Below are 11,919 nucleotides of genomic sequence, written 5' to 3'. Positions count from 1 at the left end.
AAATAATGAACTTTGAGGTAGTAATTTAAAATAAAAATTTCATAAGGAAGTAAATAAAAAAGTAGTGTATTTTTAAGGTAGTAAATACCAAAATTTTCAAACAAGAATTGTAAAGATCATTTTGAAAAGGAGGTACTATATACCTCGTTTAAAATGATTTTTACACTTTCCTTTTTAGTACGTTTCTTAACGTTCTTTACACACCTTGCTTTATTCTATTTTTGGACATGAAAATTTACTATTTTATCCTTCTTGCCCCACAATATTTACAATTTCCTACTCCGCACTTACGTTTTATTACTTTATTCATCTTTTTCTTACACCTACATACTCCATCCGTTTCTTTTTGTTTGTTACGTATTTCTTTTAGGGTGTTTCACAATGTTTGTTACGTGAGAATCTTTCCTTTTATAAACTTATTATACTGTCATTTTTTGTGCCAATTTTTAATTTTAATTGGTCCAATTTTTTCAACTCATTAAATTTCTTTACAATTTTCCAAGTATGTTAAGTTAGCAATCTGTGTGCTTTTCCATTATTGGTTCATTTGATAAATAAAACAATCTTATTGGTTGTTGTAATGATTAGTGGATTGAGGTTTTACTTGGGCTTATTTTTTTAATAAAAAAGAAAAAGAATCTTTATTATACGTTAATAAACGTGCAAAAGTCCAAAAGTAACAAACAAAAAGAAACAGGGAGAGTAACTTTTTACACATTTATTTTACTTTATCCATATTTTATTACTCCGTGTATTCAACCAACTTTTCTATTTTTGTCTTAATATTAAAGTAACTGAAAAGATCTTTATGAAACAGAGGTAGTAGTACATACTCTCTCCGTATTTTATTAAATGAAACATTTTGATCGGCACGTAATTTTAGGAGAGTGAGTTGAATTTATTAAAATAAGATGAAAGTGACGTAATGTGTGAATTATTTATTGTAGTAAAAAGATGATGTGAGTAAGTATGAAGACCACAAGAAGGAGATGGATATCAATATAATTGAAAATGGAGATCATGAAATGTCAAAAAAAAAGTGTATATTTTAATAAATAAAATACGACTACCAAAAAAAGAAAAGTTTATCTTTTAATAATAAAATACGACTGTTTATGGAAAGTACATAGAGAGTAGTAGTAGTTAATTACTTAATTACAATACTCCGTAGTCTGTAAAAGTAGTCACTAGACTCACTACTCCCTCAGTTGTGAAATACACATGTTGTTGAGTTATCCTTACTATTTGCTCATTCCGCTCTCTGAATTAAGGCATTTTAAGCTCAACTCATTTCATTAAAAACAAATCATTTTGTGTACAAAATAAAAAAATGCTGAAGTGGTTGGGTGATGGCGGGTTAATTTTAGAGAATATGAGACATGGACAATTTCATAAGGAGGAGCGTTCAGTTCACTTATAAGCTCAATAAAGATTTTACATTAAAACCAATTAAGAATAGTAAGACTAAATCATAGCCTCGAGCTTAAAAATTGTTATTTTCTCTCATCTTCCTCTAACGTGAGGCAACTTACATGTAGATAACATTGAATTTAACATGGTTGCGGACTGGTGGTGGGGTGGTGGCGAACTGGTGGTGGGATAATAAACATGGTATATATTGGGACCTATAGATCATTGGATCACTTGAAACTTGACTTGCATGTTACTTAAGCAAGTATATATGCGACACTAATGCAAGCATGTGGGTGGTTGTTGATCATAGCTGATATGTTGCTATCATCGTTTCCTATAACAGACTAGGCATCGACGTATTGTGCCACTAACATTATTCTATTCTTGCCTCTTTCTCGTACAATACTTTGAAGATAAATTACAAGTATAATTCAACAACTTTAGCTCTTAGGTATACATATAAACGACCTTGAAAGCTATCCACTCACCAACACTCTATAAATTAATGACCTAGCAATATCTGGGACATTATTTTGCTAACTTGAATTAATTAAACAAGTTAAGCATAAATGATATATAAGGGAGTATTTTCGTACTCTTAGCAAATCAGGAATATTCGAGCCAAGCCCATGATTAACAATTTGACCATAAAATAATAATAATAAAGCACGTAGTAGTAGTATATCTAGAAATTGATGAAACGTTACTTGTATATATCTTGTTATAACGGATGTAAAGAAAGATTAACTAACGTAATTAAAGAACGCAGAGATTTAACGTGGTTCACTAACAATGTGTTAGCTACGTCCACATGCAGAGAGGATGAAAGTTTTATTGATTTTGAGGAGTACGGATTACAGAATATCAACTAGGTTATGACCCAAAGAGTTTATATAGTACTCTCTAGACAGATGCGGAAAAACCCAGAAAATAGGCCCAAAACAGATAACCCTAGTCCAGAATAACATATACCGTAAAGTAAGGAGTTTGACCGATTCAAGGCATTATTCTAACATATCTGCTAACAAAAAACTTAGAGGGTAGTGTCTTATAAGTCCGAGTTTTGGATTAATTAGTCATGACAACCAATAACTACACTAGTACACATTCTTTTCATTCACTAAAGGAGGTTGAGAAGTTAATGAAGCTAGGACCCCATTCTTGAGTAGATTGATTGAAAAGTTTAAGCTCAAGGTGCAAAGTAAGAAATGCAAAGTGAAATAGAGATGACAAACTTGTGATATTGATACCTAGCTAGAGAGAGGGAGAGATAGAAATTATTCTTATGGACCATCTTTCATTAATTACTAGGAAAATAAAATTATGATCGACATAATTTTCATATATTGAGATAAAGAGAAAATTATGTAGCTGTCAATATGCTTGTCACAAGGTTGATCCAAATATGGCCACCCCATCCCCACCATGTGTTGTCCTCTAATTGTAACTATGGTTGCTTAATTGCCTAAAACACAATAAATGTTCTTATTTTTGTCTAAAATTTAAAGGGAATTTTTCTTTTGTAGAGTTAGTGCCTAGTGGAGTAGAATCCCAATTCCACTTGAGAAAAGGTGACCCCTTTTATAAACCTTTTGTTACCATTTCTAATATATGGTTTTATCTAAATAAAAGCAAAAAGAAAAAAGAAAGAATAAAAGTAAAAGAAGAAAGTAAGAAGAAAGAACATGTAAAGGGTACTAGTTGACTATCTTTGGCAAATAAAAAAAAGTTAAGAATAAGTCATAAGCTAAGGAGGAAATTATGGAGTATTTGTTTAATTTTTCATATATAAACTAAAATAAATAAATTTGGTGGAAAGAAACATTAGTTTAGTTCCTTAGTATTCATCTCATCTTAAACCTTCACAAGATGACAAACCAAAAGTTAAGGATAATGACTAATTGTATGATTAGCTGTCTTTGTTAGTACTATAATACATTAATACTGTTTTGCTAATCGACAAATTAAAATACGAACAAGCTAGCTAGATTACAAGTTTTATGCAATGCTAATTGGATTACATATACTCATTCTCACAATTATATTGTATTTCCCATCACAAAAAAAGCTGGTCATAATTTCTCCTTATTAAGGGCATGTTTGGTATGAAGAATTTTGGAGCTGAAAACGGAATTAAGTAACCGTTTACGTTACTAGTTGTTTGGTGTACGTATTTGGTAACTGTTACCGTTTATTAAGGGTAACTAAATCCGTTACTTTATTTCTGCTCTAAAACCTGCAGTAACCCTTACCTTTCCCCTCAAATTTCTCTTTGTTCTCTTGCCGCCTCCATCTCTCTCCCTCTCCTCTCTCCTCTTCCCCTCTCTTTGTTGAATTTCGATCCGATCTCAAGCTTCATCTTCGTCGATTTTCCGATCAACATTGGGTTCTTCGGCAATTTCTTTCACAACGGTAACATTTATCGACTATTTTCACAATTTCTTTGATTATTGTTTCATTTTTTGATTTATCGTCTGTTCTTCGGAAATTTTTTGGAAAACTTCTGCATTTTGAGAAGTTTGTTAGCTATGATTTCATAAATTAATCATAATTTTTGGATTTTGGCGATTAATTGGACCTTGTTTTTGGATTTTGGCGATTAATCGACCTTGTTTTTGGATTTTGGCGATTAATTCGACTTTGGTTATTCAATTGGTATTTTCGCACAAATTTGGGGTAGCATCGTGATGTGATTGCGGCTGCTACGGATTGTTGTCGTGAATTTCATAAACAAGGCTTATTACTAGAAGATAAAAATTAACAAGAAGTCGAATGCCCAATAGTATTATACAGTTAAGCATTCTACAATGAAATTAGGAATTCAGTTGTGCTAAAAAATAATAATACAGTGAAGATTTTGGGGTTTTTTATTTGTTGGGATTTTTTGGGCCTAGATTCATGATTTTCTAGTTTCTGGGATTATTTTGGGGTTTTTTAGTTGTTGGGAATATTGCTTGACCTTGAAATGTTGATATTTTTAGCTAATTTTTTTTTGGGTTAAAAGATGGGCAAACCTAATTAAAAGAGTCTAATTTTTGTTGTTTTGGTTTTAACAGGATGGATGTGGATGTTGAGTCGTTGACAATTGACAGTTCATATGGATTATACAGCTTGTGAGTAGTTGTTACCAACAGGGCTGTACTTTAGCTTGTTTTAAGGATTACTTGGATATACAACTTGTTTTATAACAGCAGCAACAATAGTATTTTTATGCCAAGCAGCATTATTTTTATAACCAGCAACAGTACTTTGTTATCTTTTCTATTGTACATGTATGATGTAGAATATACACTACAAAATTTATTACTTTCCTTGTTACTTACCAAACATCAAGTAAGGGAAACTTGTATAAGTGATTCCTTTTCTAGGATATACCAAACAATCAATAATGGTAATACTTAACCTTACCCTTTCCCCTTCTTATTTGTTTCCATTCCGCTCCCTTTCCAACATTCATACCAAACACCCCCTAAAAATACTTTGGGTATACAAATTTGTCATACTTGTTGTACCAACACTATGTTCCTTTCATATTGTGTGTCTTGTTACTATTGAAGTTTAGCAAAAAAAGTTTATGATTTTCAGAAAATGTTTTCCTTCCAAATAAACGAATCCTTAATATCATCCTAGGGAAACCTACAAACAAATCTGTGGATTTGCAAGACTTCAATTCCTTTTTTATCGTTTGCTACTTTGGGGTAGATTATTTTTCCCCGAGCAGGGTTGATCCTATGCATGACACTACTCAACAGGGAAAAATAAATATATGCAACACATTATTGAGCGTATTGATTCATATTTCGTGTGTGAACCAAATTTTTGTCGGAAATTATTTACAACAAGAAATGGCACGACAAAATAAGTGAAATTTGGTTGAACCATGAAAACACAATATGACGCAAATAACGGATAATTGGGCTTGGGTATTTTTTTGGGTGACATGGCCTCCATTTTAAATTAAGTCAGTGACATGATTCATAATATGTAATGTAGTGGGTTGGACCGTGTGCAAGACCTAGAAAATAACGGCTTGTTTGGTATGAGAAGGAGATATCATTACAAAAAATTGTACCATTAACGATGGGAAATCCCGTCACTAAAGACCAATAATCATTGATAAAGGTAGGGATCGGACAGGATTGAGAATTTATCATGGAGAATTCATCAATTTTACCTATGTCCCTTGTTTGGTACGTATGTATGAATTGGGAAAAGATTGACACTACTACAAAATGCATGTTTTTTTGACGCCTTGGTCTCGACACCTGTAGTAAGGCGCACAAACTTGGCCTCAAGTTTGCTTGCTCCGCAAGAAACTTGGGCCACAAGTTACCTAAAGAGGCTGACAACCTTAATGCTTAGGGGTTACCTAAAGAGGCCGACAACCTTAATGCTTAGGGTTTTGAGATTTTTCCAAAAACTGCCTACTTTGCTTCTAGGGTTATGAAAGTTAGGGGTTTCTTATTTCCTGTAAATACATGGTCCATGATCATGAATTAAACATTATCTCACAACATCTTTGCCTATCACATTAAAGTGAGAATCCCGAATTCATTATATCTTAGATTAAATCCTAGCTGGTTGAACCTAAGGCGGATCCAAACTTACTGTGGACTTTTCACGTAGGACGACGTTTCGAGTTCTAACTTGTTCTTGTTCGGTTCTGGAACAGCCTGGGAGGGAACGCATCATAAAATATGTAACCGAAATTATGCTAATTGATTATGTGCATTTAACATGGATTATGGCAATTATGGTTTTTCCGCATAACATTGAATTGTTCATAACCAGTACAACATATAAGATCAAAGAGGGCGAAAAATATCGCCCTCTTTGATGTAAATCTCGCCCTTTTAGGCTATTAGGGTGATTTTTAAATCTCCCTCCCATCGCCCTGTTAGGCTCGTTGTATTAGCTTAGCAGGGCAAGCAATATTTTTTGCCCTCTTTGATTTCAATCAAAGAGGGTAATATTTTTCGCCCTCCTTGATTGAAATCAGAGAGCGCAACTTTTTATCGCCCTCTTTGATTATTTCAAGGAAGACACATTCTTTTTCCTGAAGGAAATATGTCCTTCACCCAAGGAGCATTAAGTCTAATACCAAGGTTCAGATTAATTGCGAACAATTAATTCAGTGAGATCAAGTGATCGGAACAGCTAGCTGGAGCAATGCTTCCGATCAGTGAGTTCTAATGGATATTGAACTCACAACTTACTCTTGACTGAACTTACAAGGTCACACCAATGACACGTAACAGATCACCAGATTAAATGAATCGGAAATTCATTTAATAGCCTTTCGGGATTTAAGTTGGAAACGTATTATACGATACGACCTTGCATCGGAATCGTATATCGTATCACGAATATTCGTAAGCTAGGCGAGACGAATAAATCGTATCGTACGACGGTGATTCGTCGTATACGAAACGATAAATAATATATCGAAAATATATTTAATCGCAAATACGAGGAGCGGCCCACGAGCCGAGTGCACGAAGCACTCAAGGCCCATGGGGGCGCGCACGACTAGGCGAGCAAGCAAAGCAAACGCAGCAGCAGCGAGGCCCTTGTGGCGCGGAGCTGTGCGCGTGCGTGCGGGCTGAGACCACGACACAGCAGCAGCGCGGCCCACAGGCTGTGCGTGTCCGTGTGCTTGGCGTGCGGGCTTGCTAGCCGGCCTTGCCTCATGGCTTGGTCGGTTAGTAAGGTTATGTAGATAACCTTATAACCTAATTTCCAACTTAGCAAAAAAATAACACAGTACACACAACCCTAGGAGAAAACAGAGAACCCTAATTCTCTCTGTGCCTCCATAGTGTGTTCATCCCAAAAGGCAAAGTATCTTGATCGATTGTCTAAGCTACGATAATCAAGACGGATCTGAACGTGTCGGTGAACCAAGTAGAGGAACGACAAGCGGAGTTCTTTGTTCGTGTTCGTTGACATATTATTGTGGAAAACACGCTTCGAATGTAAGTTTGCTTAATCTGTGCTTTATACATGTTTCCTGGCTTTGGGGATTGTTCCGCACATGTTCTTATGTTTAACTGTATTCCCCAACAGTGGTATCATGAGCCTTATGTATTCAAAGCATGAATTAGCATGATTATTATTGTTTTTGCATTTGTCGAAAATTTGGGATTTTTGTTGATTTTTCGGAATTTTTACGAATTATTGGATGAATTGCGTAATAATCAGGTCCGAAATAAAAAATGTTCGTTTTTTCGAGTTTTAAAACCCTAATTTGATTGAAAACGATTTCCTAAGATCAACTTATGAGAACGGAATTGCAAAAACAGGCCTCAAAGTGTCGTTTTTTGGGCGTTTTTGTTAATTTTTCATTAAAAATTAAAAGTGTCGAACAGTAATTCAATTAAAAGGTCAACCTATACTACTCGGAATTTCTTCAAATTTTGACACAATCTTACTGGGTATATTCTTGATCTATGGTAAAATATTCAGAATTTTCCGATAAGTATAAACCCTATTTTTTCCTTTCCCCAATTCGTAAAATTTGAAACCCTAATTGAATTTTAATTAATTTTGGTTTAATAATTCGGTTAATTGGGAAAGGGGATATAATTTCATGGGTCAGTGGCTAATTTTAAAATTATTGGATTAAAATTTTGAATGGTTTCGTTAATTTTAATCGCACTTAAACAAAATTATTAAAAATCTGAAATTTAATTGTTTATGAACGATTTAAAGCTTCGGATTTTGTTAATTAAAAGTTCAAACTTTAATGTTGATTCGTTCGTTCTTAAAAGTTTAAATATAGTTAGCCCTTGATTTAATAATTTTACGAAATTGGATTGTCGTTGGAATTTATTAAATCGTTAAAAATCGTTGTTTTTCGAAAATAAAAATCGTAACTTTTTGAAAAATAAAATTAATGCAAGTTCGTGAAATTAAATTTAATTTTAATTAAGTTGGTCCGTATCACGAACCAAGCACGAACACAAGTGTGGTGGACGTATGGCTCGACGAGCCATACGGGCTACTATGCGATGGCCGAGCCGCAGCGACACGGGCAGCAGCAAGCGTGCTGCGTGCCTCGTGCGCGCTGGGCGAGGAAGGGGCAGGCATTGCTTGCGGGGTCTGCGACGAAGCAAGGCACAAGGCCATGCGACGTCCAGCGCACGAAGGCACAACGACGCAACGCAGGGGTAGCGACAGCTGCGGGCACGCGCGCACGCGAAGGCCTGGGGTGTGCGAGCTTGCTCGTGCGCCTCATGGGCCACACGCAAGGGATTGGGCTGGGCGCAAGCCAAGTCCAAGTACGTAATCGGACTTTTTTCGTTGAAAATCGTTTATTTCGTTGGGCTTCGTATATTTGCATTAATTTGGGCTAACAGGATATTTAATTTAATATTTTATTTGCTTGGGCCGGGTCGCGAGTTTTAATTTAATATTTCATAATTAATTATCCGGAATAATTATTGGTTTGAGTGGGAGCCACTAAATGAAATTAAAATGAAATAATTATTTTTAATTATTTTCGTAGGTCGCATTATTTTAATTACATTCGATTTTAATTAGAATAAAGTATAAGGATTAATAATTTGGAAATTGATTAATCTTTTAGGAAGCGTTTATGTGAACATGAATTTTAATTAGTTCACGTAAATACTTGCATATTTACATGGGCCATTCGTTTTAGCATACGAATGGATGAATGCATAGAATATATATATTTTATGTAATGCAGGTAATCCAAGTGACTAGTATGGCCATTTAGGATAGTTAAATACAGTATGCGTACCGTTCTATCTTTGAATGTAAAGTTTTAAATATGGTCTGCGTACCATGGAAATTTTGATGTAATTTATTATTTTCAAGTATTTCTAAGTTTAGAACTTTAAGTTAGCATTTGAACGAAGATTCAAGATGATGCCAAGCTAACAAGAAGATGATGAAGAATGGATGCTTCAAGACAAGATGTTTTGGGCCATACTAGATCACCATTTATTTATGCAATTTAATATATATATATATATATATATATATATATATATATATATATATATATATATATATATATATATATATATATATATATATATATATATATATATATATATATATATTATGCGTGAATGTATGAATGTATGTATGCTTTGCATGAATAGGTTGTTTCGTATGACTCGATTAGATTAAGTTCACTAAATAATCGAACCAACATAGAAACAACTAGGTCCAAAGTAATATTGAGTTTTGTTATTCGGATGGAACACTACAAGAGGGGGGGTGAATTGTAGTATGGAACTTTCTAGCCAATTTTGCGGAATTATAAAGAAACTTTAAGCAAGTAGAGAAACAATGCAAGAGAGATTTTACGAGGAAACTTTCTACGCCCAACTAGAAAGAAAACCTCGACCCACTAGGGATTTCAACTTAAACTCTTTTCACTATAGGGCAACAACTCAGTTACAAACCTATAAGGAACTCGGGCATTACTTGAGTTCCTCTACGAACTCAAGTTCCAATAGTTGTTCCTCAAACAACTACGCTCTCACTGACTTCCCTAGAAGTCTCTCTTGACTCTTTTGCTTCACTCAAAGCCTATCAGCTTCTCTCTCATAGACTTCACTCAAAGCCTCCCCAAATACAACAGGAACTCACTCAAGTTCCTACCCCATACACATCAGGAACTCACTCAAGTTCCTGCCCAAAACTTATACAAGAATTCACTCAAACCCTTGACAAATTACCCATTACAAGAGCTCACTCAACCCTTGAACAACTCTTAAAATATAGACATTTGATAATTGATTAAACTCTAATATGTAGAGAGTGAATAACTGTAAAGGAACTCGGAACTGTCAGGAACTTGGAACTGTAGGAACTGACTCTAAAAACGTGGAAAACAAAATATAATTTCTGTAAAATTATTCCACATAAACCAGACCCTTTTTGGAATGACAACGCAAGTCAGACACTCTTGAATAAATGAGAAAGCTCTCCTTTTATAGAGGAAGAAACCTCAACCACTTTCTCCATAATCTTCTCCACTAACAACCACTAAGCCCTTCAATTTAGGCATGATACCATGACTTTAGTCAGTAGAGAAAATCATGGAGTTAGGGCTAAGCATAATCAGGTTTTCCATGATCTCCTATTATTTCTCCACTAATGTAGTTTTTCCAAAACAACGTAAAACAATGATTTTAATTTTCTAAAACAAAACCTTTTAAATCTGATTTTAATAAAATAGAAAAATAAATTTTATTAAAATAAAATAACTAACAATCAGATTTTATTTTACAAAAAGATTAATAATTTTTTATTTATTAAAAATAAAATTTTAAACACATTAAACTACAAAAGATATTCAAAACAAATCCTAGAATGAATAGGACATTATTAAAAACGAATTTTAAATAATAAATAAATAAATATATGATATAAAAATCAGAATCCTAACTAAAATAAGATTTTATAAAAATTATCTTTTATTTTAAAAACATAAATAAATAGAGTTTTACTAGGAGATAAATACTCAAAGTCAAAGGTAAATCCCTAACAACTAGGAGTGTTAAAAGCCACGTTATTGACACTTAAAATTACCTTAAAACTAGGAGTATTCTAGGAAGATAAACTGACGTTATTTCTCATAAGTTCCGACAAGTTCCTTTTGGCACCGTGTTCCTCAATTATTCAAGTTTCTACATACTTACATGAATCCTAGAAAATAAACTCTTATTTTCTTCTTCATGCTTCATGATGCTCCAACTCAAGAGCCTCATGTTGATAGTTCCGCCTCTGGAACTTCTCCATGCTTGTTCCTACTCAGGAACTTTATACTCGTTGTTCCTCGTAGGATCTGCTGAGGAACTGATCTGTTTGTGTTCCTTTGAAGAACTTTGTTGCAGCTTGGATACTTGATTTATTGACTTGAACTCTTCATGTTTGTTTCTTCATCAAACCTATATTTGTTTCGTATACATATTGAAACTCAAACATAGGTTAGTCGTTTGCTAGTTGTCATCAAAACCATAAAGTCAGTGATGACAACCAATACAAGCAAGATGAAGAAAACCAAACTAATAAACAAGTATGCAGTAGTTAAGGACACAAACTCTAAGTCTAATGGTATACTTATATAATTAGACTTCTCTTCTGAAGTTCCCTTCACTTCTTGAGTTCCTTTCAGGAACTTCACTTCTTCTTGTATATATCTTCAGAAATTTCCAACTAAATGATCTTTATTAACCTTCATTACTTGTTCATGCACATCTAAACAATACACACATTAGTTAGATAATCATCATTTGTTCATAATCATCAAAACACTATATTACTCAACAATATTCCCCCTTTTTGATGATGACAAACAAATGATGCTTATCGCAAATTAGACATTAAAGATTTACATTAATTCCCCCTTAATAATACAGGCTGGAAACTATTGAACAAGTCATGCATAAGAGGATTTAGACTTGACTATATTAGACAATAAGCATTATACATAATCTTCCCCCTTTTGTCATTATCGAAAAGGAC

The 11,919-nt window shown here is 33.8% G+C and overlaps 1 long non-coding RNA gene across 1 annotated transcript; it reads left to right on the top strand.

The window, feature by feature from the left end:
• Window positions 1-1,610: 1,610 nt before the first annotated feature.
• LOC130462844 (uncharacterized) lies at window positions 1,611-4,740 on the top strand. The gene is made up of 2 exons (XR_008923671.1): window positions 1,611-3,825; window positions 4,470-4,740. It is a non-coding gene; the product is annotated as an uncharacterized lncRNA (long non-coding RNA).
• The last annotated feature ends 7,179 nt before the right edge of the window (window positions 4,741-11,919 follow it).

Source organism: Spinacia oleracea, chromosome 6 (genome assembly GCF_020520425.1).
Source record: "Spinacia oleracea cultivar Varoflay chromosome 6, BTI_SOV_V1, whole genome shotgun sequence".
NCBI lineage: Eukaryota > Viridiplantae > Streptophyta > Magnoliopsida > Caryophyllales > Amaranthaceae > Spinacia > Spinacia oleracea.
Note: the sequence above shows the minus strand (reverse complement) of the source record. Positions and strands in the feature narration are given on the sequence as shown.